Here is a 9,986-nt window from a genome sequence, read left to right as displayed (position 1 = left end):
TCTTTGACTTATGACTGGTTTAACTAATTTAAAACTCTTTCTATCTCAGTCATCCTATCTTACCTGATCCAGGGCATTTAAAAGGGGGGCAAGTCTGGACATGATCTGTTTGGCAGCCATCCTCCCTCAGTAGAACAAATAGAGAGAGATAGTTTGTCTTGTGTGTGAGAGAGAAAAAGAGAGAGCGAAAGAGAGAGAACAAGAGAAAGAGAGAGAGAGAACAGAGAAAGAGAGAGAGAAAAGAGAAAGAAAGAGAAACAAGAGAGAAACAAGAGAGAGAGAGAGAGAGAGAGAGAGAGCGAGAGAGAGAGAGAGAGAGAGAGAGAGAGAAAGAGAGAGAGATCACCAGCATTACCAGCATCAGCAGCATAACAGGAATCTCTTGAAGCACTGAGTATCACTGAGCATCACTGAGCATCACTGAGCAGTCTTATGTAAGAGGCCATTTGGAGGTGATTTTAAGTATAGCCTCGGTGAGAAAGAAACGTTGTGAAGCAAAGATCTAACCAGAGAAACCCTTCTCTCTGAACAACTGACAGGCTCTGTGGTAGATCTGTGCTCCTGAGTGGCGCAGTGGTCTAAGGCACTGCATCGCAGTGCTAACTGTGCCACTAGAGATCCTGGTTCGAATCCAGGCTCTGTCGCAGCCGGCCGCGACGGGGAGACTCATGGGCGCGCACAATTGGCCCAGCGTCGTCCAGGGTAGGGGAGGGAATGGCCGGCGGGGATGTAGCTCAGTTGATAGAGCATGGCGTTTGCAACGCGCCAGGGTTGTGGGTTCGATTCCCACGGGGGGCCAGTATTAAAAAAAAGATGTATTCACTAACTGTAAGTCGCTCTGGATAAGAGCGTCTGCTAAATGACAAAAATTTAATGTGAATATGATTAGGTTGAACGTTAAAATTCTTAGTTATAGGGATGGAATGACCCTTTCAGATTGGCTGCTTTGCTTGTTAGTTGGAGGAAGAATATAGGCCTAGCAATGATGCAACATGAAGGGGTCAGGGAGGTGATAGAGACCCCCATAATCATTTTTTCCCAATGTTTGGGATTATAAAGATAACTTCATAAACTATTCAGATGCAGTGGCGGCTCCTGAAAAAAAATTCTCAGGAGGGGCAATTTTTCTGATGATTTAGGTGACCTACACACATTTTAAAAAAGATATGTCCAGCAACAACATGAAGACAGGGGCAGCATATAAGTCAATACCAGAAGCATTTATTGACTGATCTGGGGAGATGGATTCCAGTTTCTGTGACAGATTATAAATAATCTCTGATGCCTTTGTTATATTAGCTTTTGGTTGAATGTACTGTCGTAGTAAATATATAATGTTATAGCTTGGTCTGACTAAAATCTTGTGCATGACCCATTTTGTGTTGGGCGTTTGTTTTCAATCAATGCTGTTCCTATCCTATAACAATGGACAAAAGAGTCCTATCTTGTCAGCCTTGTCAGCAGGTGGCCAAGGACAACACCCACGCCATAGGTCTCTCAGTTCTTCCAACTCACGAGTTCTTGCTCTGAGGACACACACACACACACACACACACACACACACATCATCACTGATAACACACACACACACACACATCATCACTGTTAAACACACACACACACACACACAAAAATCCCCTCTCTTTAGGCTGAACATTTGAAGACAGAGAACCCGACTCAGAGCCAATGCAACAGTGGAGGGACCTCGCCCAACTCATCAGGACCAATCAGAAGATCAGAACTACTAGATTCAACCTACATCATTTATTGTATAAAATGTCTGCACACAATGTTTTCGGGGCTCTCTTCTCCCTAAGAGTTTGACGAACGAGTCCATGCACGCGATTCCAGATATCTTTACCTCTGAATAAACTGCCTTTATTATACCATATCCACCCTGTCCAAAGTCTCTACTTGGTCTCAGTTCTCCAGTAAACTTGTGATTATCAACAGTACACAACGGCAGGGACGGCCTGTTCAATAGGGCGATATGGGCGACACTGCCAAACGGGAAAAGGAAGGGATTTTTTTCTAATCAATTATATCACGGCAACAGTAGTTATCAGTGTTGTAATCTATACGTCTGATCTGCCACAGTGCCACACTGCCACTAAATGTCCAATCAGGCTAAAGTCGTGCTTCAAATGGCTCCACCCCCTTTTTGGGGGCGATTTCAGTCAGATTGAAAATCGCCCAGAACTTCTGTCATAGACTCCCATGTAAAATCTATTTTTTCAAATTTCAGAGCCTTCAATACAATCTCAATGGGTGTCTCTGGGCTTGCACTTACGCGCTTTCGTCACATGAACGTAACTAAGAAAGAGAGGGTAGCAGCCTCAATCAATTCACTACTACTATCAACATGGCTAGGCTTCAGTGCAACTCGATTGTGTCTTTGAAATAAGTTCCTTTTGTCGGCGAACAAATGAAGATAAATTGGCAACGAAACAATTAGGACCTCCCAGACCAAATTTAATAATTCAACAGGTTTCTACTAAAGGGAAGTCCTACACCGAGGATTTTCCAAAAATTGGTATGAACGAAAAACCTGGCTAGCAGGCTGCGATGTAGCTAATGCAGTTTTCTGCTACCCCTGCTTACTCATTCACCCTGAAGGCGGCACTTCAGACAGCACCGCTTGGACAGCGACTGGTGTAACCGATATGCACCATCTTTCAGAAAGATTAAGAAACATGAGCTGTCAAAGACCCACATGGATAGCTGTTTGAGAATTTCTGCTTTGGGGAGAGTGAATATTGCCACTCAACTGGATGAGGGATACAGGCTAGCTGTCCGCCGCCACAACGATGAGGTTAGCAAGAACCGCCATATCCTCAGCCGGCTAATCCAGTGTGTGAAGTTTTGCGGCGTGTTTGAGTTAGCTTTGCGAGGCAAAGATGAAACTGAGGGCTCCACCAACCCTGGTATTTTTTCTTGGACTTGTCAACTTTGTGGCACAATTAGATGAGGTGTTTGATGACCATCTTAAAAATGCTAAAGTTTTCAAGGGCACATCAAAGACCATTCAAAACGAGCTACTGGAGTGTATGCTAGCGGTCACGAGGGAACATATTGTGGAGGAGGTGAAGTCTGCGAACTTCGTAGCTATCCAAGCTGACGAGACCACGGACGTTTCTACACAGACACAGTTGGTGCTTGTGCTGAGGTACATAGATAGCAAGCACAAAGTGCAGGCGCTTTTTGAGTTCCTTCCCATCTCGGAATCAACCTGTCTCAATCGCCAGTGTACTTTTGGAGAGACTGAACGGTCTTTTTGCCGATGACGAGAAAGTCAAACTCATTGCGCAAGCTTACGATGGAGCCAGTGTGATGAGGGAGAGAAGGCTGGTGTGCAGAAAAAGGTGCGTGAGCATTTCAAGAATGCCCATTACGTGCATTGCTATGCGCATCAGCTGAATTTGATCATACAACTTTTTTTCCCGGTCACCCAAACGCACCAGCATTCTTGACCAGACTGTTGCACGAAGACTGCCCAGACCTTCATCCACACGGTGGAACTTCAACAGCAGAGTCGTGAACACTGTCTACGAGAATCGAGACGACCTCATAGAATGTTTTGAAGCCATCCGGACGGGTTCATTGGGTTCATTTGACCAGGGCACAGTGAGAGAGGCATCTGGCTACGTGAGGATGCTGCATGATGAAGATTTTATTTTTTTCCTGCGGCTTTTTCACAAAATCATGCCCCACGTCGACATTCTGTACCAGAAGCTACAGAAGAAGGACATCGATGCTGTCTTTATCAAAAGTGCCCTCGACAGCTTCACAAGCAGTGTGCAGGCCATAAGGTAAGATTAAACAATATCATTCGATCTTTCTCAAAGCAGAGCTTTATTTAAAAATGTATGCATGAAAGGAGACTGCATTTGTGTTTGAAATTACATTATTCTCATTATATATGGCCAGTGGTGTAATCTATTTTATTTTTATATACTATGTGTACTGTGCAGTGGTGCTCATAAGTGTATGAACACATTCTAAAGTTGACTAAAAAGAGGAATAAAAAAATAAAAAAATAATCTTTTGGAAATTTATCTTAATGACTTAATTAAAAAAGTTGGAAAATCCAACCTTTATGGACACCAATTTTCTTTTCTTTTTTATTCCTCTTTTTAGTCAACTTTAGCATGGGATCATAAGCTTATGAGCACCACTGTATACTGTGCTGAACATCCAGGCTATGTGAGACACAAAGGCTAACTTAAACACTCAAAGACTTTATGCATCCTGCCCATTTTAAGTGGAACTGAAGTATTTGTACTATACATCATGGATACATTGCATATACCTGTGCATCACATAGACAACAATACTGTACAAAGCCAACAAACACATTGGTCTGTTTGCCTTCAGGGACTCCTCTCAACAGCAGCTGCAAGAAGCAACAGGAGCCAAAAGACCCAGAACAGCTTTGAGAGAAGAGGAGGAAGCAGAGCTGTCTGAAGAGGTCTGCAACACCATCCTGGATCACACCAAAGAAAGGTTCTCTTTCTCTGGCCACCTTGTGAAGTGCTACCTTACTGCAAGCAGACATGTTTGAAAGGTACTGCCATTCATTTTCCTGATGAGGCTCTGAATGCCACTGTGAATGCATACCCCATGCTGAGCGAGGCGAAAGCTCAAGACAGAACTATCTCTGATCTATGAGAATCCTGAATTCAAGGGAGGCTGTGGTGCACTGGCACTGTACCAGGTTCTCATGAGCTACAACCTCCAGGAGACGTTCTCTGAGACTGTGACTCTGTTGAACATCCTCATAACTACTCCCATGACAACAGCTGAAGCTGAGAGATGTTTCTCAACTTTGACCGAGTTAAGACATTCCTGCGAAATTCAATGGGCCAGGAACGTCTGAATGCACTGGCCATGCTTTCCATGGAGAGGGAACTAGTCCTCAGCATGCCTGATTTCAATGAGAAAGTCATTGAACGCTTTGCTGTATTGAAACAGAGAAGCAGAACAGTTTCAGTACAAGTAATGTAGCCTCTCTCTCTCTTTGTCCCTCCCTCCCTGTCTCTTTAACACACACACGCCCAAATCAGTTCACAGTTGATGTTGTTTAAAATAGTTATTTTCTTTTTAAAAAAGTAAAACAAAAAAAAATATCTGTTCATGTTCATTTTTACAAATCTATACAATTGGCCAGAATATGGTTGTTTATATTTACAAATCTATACAATTGGCCAGAACTATGGTTATTCATTTTTTACAAAGCCATACAGATAGCTGTGTTTACCTTTTCTAGAAATTACTTTCAAATTCTGTTTTCAAGCAAAATGTCTATCACTGTTCATTTTCACAAATCTATACAAGAGGGCAGAATATGGAAGTCTATAAAAATGTCTTATTACCAATAACTTGCATCAATGTTTTCAGTAGCCTCTATCAAAAGCTCCTGCTTGCTTGTTGTGAATTATGCTCAGGTGCACATATTTCCAATTCAACCATGAGGCAAAAAAATGTGGTAAAAGCTCTTGTTGATCCTGCAATCTGAACAAATACCAAGATGCTGTATTTTCAGCTGATATTTCATTTGTTTATGGAAATGCATATTGTTTATGCAGTGTTGAGGAATGTGAAAGAACACCCTTGATTATTTTTACTGTGATAACTTATTTTGATTTTGTAAGCCAACACTTTTGAGATCAGTCAATAAATGCTTCTGGTATTGACTTATATGCTGCCCCTGTCTTCATGTTGTTGCTGGACATATCTTTTTAAAAATGTGTGTAGGTCACCTAAATCATCAGAAAAATTGCCCCCCCTGAGAATTTTTTCAGGAGCCGCCACTGCACAACGGTAACAAACAATTGGGGGAACTCACGGGGCAGATAGTAAGGTCGCAATGACACAGAAAGCAGTTCAATGTCGGGGTACAGAGTCGCTCTCTTACCAGGATCGCGGTCCGCTCTGACCAGGGTGAAGCTCGGCCGGCTCCACTTCTCTGTCCGGGACTCTGTCATCCAGCCAAAGTCTCCCAGCTGTTTGGATTCCGCTGCCGCAGCGTTTTCATTATTTAGTCCGTTCGTAGCGGGTATGTACCACGATCAACAAGATCAGTCCAAAACCCACCTGTCCGCGGATTCTGCGAGCTGCTCCCCCTCCTGAGTACGCGCAGGCATCGGCGGTCGCGTCCCAGTTACTAGCTCCGATCTATGTTTCTGTGTCGATTGCCTTTGTCTGTCTGTCACACCTGTGTCCTATTGTGTATTCATCACCTGTCCTATAAGTTCCCTCTTGGTAGGATTGTGTGTGTTGTTGTTAAGAAAAAGCACTATTAGTTGTGCTGCGTGTTTTGCTTCTTGTTTGTTATTTTATAGTGTTTTAAACTTGTTGCGTAAATGCTCGCCTCTTATTTTTGGAGTCGTTTGTTTACCGTTTCCTTTGGTGATAACTCTGTTGACTAGCCTCGGTGTCCTGCGCCTGACTTCCACCACACATACACCTCACCTCATGACAAACAACACACCATCTCCCATGGAGTCAGCAGGAACAGCGGCGATACCCGATTCCCTGGAGGACCGGATTAATTACCAGGAACGCCATGATCCGGCAGCTCGGGGTCGCCATGAGACGAGGTGTCCAACAGACTGCGCAGGTTATAATGGGAGGTGCCCACGCCTTCTCACACCATCCCAGCACCAGCGGCCAGTCCTCCTCTCCCAGCACCCCGGAACCCAGTGGCATTCGGCTCTCGCTCCCAGGGCATATGACGGTTCTGCAGCCGGGTGTCAGGAGCTTTCTCCTACAGGTAGGAGCTTTACCTTGCCACCATACACCCGAAGCATCCCTCGGGATACGACGTCTCCCCCTCATTCTCGGGAAAGCGTTGGAGTGGGCCAACGCGTGAGAATCCAGCCACCATCACCTGCGCGGAGTTTTCCCGCCGCTTCAGACTGTCTTTGATCATCCCACCTGAGGGGAAGCGCCCGGGAGAGCGCGTCTGTTCCACCTCCCGACAGGGAAGAGGAGCGCACAGGGAGTTACCGCACTGGAGTTCGGACACTAGCAGCGGATGCGGGATGGAATGAGAGGGCCCTCATTACCACTATTGGTGTAGCCTACGAGAGGGCGTTCGTCGTGAAATTGGCCTGCAGGACACCAACCTGTCGTTCGACCAGCTGGTGGACATCTCCCATCCAGTCTAACACCCTGCTGGCTACCCGCGGGCGTCCCGAGTGGGGGTCGTCCATTCCATCCTCCAGCACCTCCGAGCCTGTTCCTATGGGCTCGGGGGTGCTGGCATGGAGGGCCCCAGGAGGGCCAACCCCTGCACCAACTGAAGCCGTGGAGGACACACCACGGCCAGGTGCTGGGGAGGGTCTTCTGAGAGAGGGGGACACCTTAGGTCACGCACTGGGGAGTCAGTCCAGGTGAGTAGGCGCCCCACTTACCCAGAGCTCTCTGTTGGTCACATGAGTATTCCTGTGCGTTTTCCACAGAGTGGCACCTCATTCCCAACATAAGGCGCTAGTAGATTCAGGCGCAGCTGGGAACTTTATTGATCGTAAATTTTGTGTGGGTTAGGAGTTCCCCTTAGAGCCGGTAGAGTTCCAATTCCCTGTCCATGCATTAACAGCCGGCCGTTGGGTTCGATTTATCAAGGGATGTCACAGCACCGCTGGCGATGACTACGCAGGGGGTTCATGCGGACATCATTCAGTTCTATCTGATTGACTCTCCTGCGTACCCAGTGGTGTTGGGGCTTCCTGGTTAAGTACCGATCCTACCATAGCGTGGCAACAGAGGGCTCTTATGTGGTCTGCCCAGTGTGTGGGGGAGATGTCTAGGTGTTTCCATACACCTCGGTAGGGGGTCACCGTCGCGCATATTCCCCTGGGATTTAGCACTGGTATTTAGTAAATCGAGGGCAGCAAGGCTACCTCCTCATAGACAGGGGGAACTGTGCGATAAATATCCAGACTGGGTAGCTCTTCCCAGGAGTCATGTGTATCCCCTGTCTCAAGAGGAGACAGCGGCTATGGAGACATACATAGCTGAGTCCTTGGCACAGGGATACATCGGCCCTCTACTTCCCCAGTCTCCTGGATTTCTTCTTTGTGAAGAAGACGAGGATTCTTGCCCGTTATTATTATCGTAGTCTCAATCAGATTACAGTTAAATACAGCTACCCACTGCCACTGATTGCGGCGATTGACGAATCTCATTACGCGGACGCGATTCTTCACAAAGTTAGATCTCAGGAGCGCGTACAATCTGGTGCGCGTTTTTGGGGGGATGAATGAAGACAGCATTTAGTACCACCTCGGGTCATTACGAGTATCTCGTCATGCCATACGGGTTAATGAATGCTCCTTCAGTCTTCCAATCCTTTGTTGACGATATTTTCCGGGACATGCATGGGCAGGGGTGTCGTAGTTTACATCACGACATCCTGGTGTACTCTTCTACGCGAGCATGTAGCCCAGGTGCGCCGTGTATTGAAGGCGACTGTTGGAGCATACTTGTATGTCAAGGCAGAGAAATGCCTGTTCTTCAGGAGTCCGTCTCCTTTTACCACCACTGGAAATCCAGGTTGGCAGAATGTTTGTAAACTAAGTCTACAAATTAAAAACATAAAATAACGCCACACTGCAGGTCGCGAACAGAGACGCTGCTAGCCGCTATTGTCTTAGTTACGTTCATGGTTACGTCACGTATGACGAAAGCGCGTAAGTGCAAGCCCACAGACACCCATAGAGAATGTATTGAAAGCTTTGAAATTTGAAAAAAATAGAACGTGACAGGCTATGAGAGACTTCTGGGCGATTTTCAACCTGACTGAAATCGCCCCAAAAACGGGCGGGGCCATTTGAAGCACGACTTCAGCCTGATTTGACATTTAGTGGCTGGCAGATCAGACGTGAACACTGACAACTACTGTTGCGGTGATATAATTGATTAGAAAAAAATCCCTTCCTTTTCCCGTTTGGCAGTGCGTCGCCCATATCGCCCTATTGAACAGGCCGTCCCTGTTCAGATGTGTGTATTCCATGTGTTTTGTATCAGAGAGTAAAAAAGTTAGCTAATTTGGGAATTTTCAAGTAGAGTGGAGGGTAGAGTAGAGCACTAGTGATACAGTAGAGCACTAGTGACACAGTAGAGTAGAGCACTAATTATACAGTAGAGAAGAGCACTAGTGATACAGTAGAGTAGAGTACTAATTATACAGTAGAGAAGAGCACTAGTGATGCAGTAAAGTAGAGCACTAACTATACAGTAGAGAAGAGCACTAGTGATACAGTAGAGTAGAGCACTAATTGTACAGTAGAGTAGAGCACTAGTGATACAGTAGAGCACTAGTGACACAGTAGAGTAGAGAACTAATTATACAGTAGAGAAGAGCACTAGTGATGCAGTAGGGTAGAGCAATAGTACAGTAGAGTAGAGCACTAATTATACGGTAGAGTAGAGCACTAGTGATACAGTATAGCACTAGTGACACAGTAGAGTAGAGCACTAGTGATACAGTATAGTAGACCACTAATGATACAGTAGAGTAGAGCACTAATGATACAGTAGAGTAGAGCACTAGTGATACAGTAGAGTAGAGCACTAATGATACAGTAGAGTAGAGCACTAGTGATACAGTAGAGTAGAGCACTAGTGATACAGTAGAGTAGAGCACTAATGATACAGTAGAGTAGAGCACTAATGATACAGTAGAGTAGAGCACTAGTGATACAGTAGAGTAGAGCACTAATGATACAGTAGAGTAGAGCACTAGTGATACAGTAGAGTAGACCACTAATGATACAGTAGAGTAGAGCACTAGTGATACAGTAGAGTAGAGCACTAGTGATACAGTAGAGTAGACCACTAATGATCAGTAGAGTAGAGCACTAGTGATACAGTAGAGTAAAGCTACTAGGGATACAGTAGAGTAGAGCACTAATGATACAGTAGGAGTAGAGCACTAGTGATACAGTAGAGCACTAGTGACACAGTAGAGTAGAGAACTAATT

Source organism: Coregonus clupeaformis, unplaced genomic scaffold, assembly GCF_020615455.1.
Source record: "Coregonus clupeaformis isolate EN_2021a unplaced genomic scaffold, ASM2061545v1 scaf0174, whole genome shotgun sequence".
In the NCBI taxonomy this organism is placed as follows: domain Eukaryota; kingdom Metazoa; phylum Chordata; class Actinopteri; order Salmoniformes; family Salmonidae; genus Coregonus; species Coregonus clupeaformis.
This window is presented reverse-complemented; position numbering follows the sequence as displayed.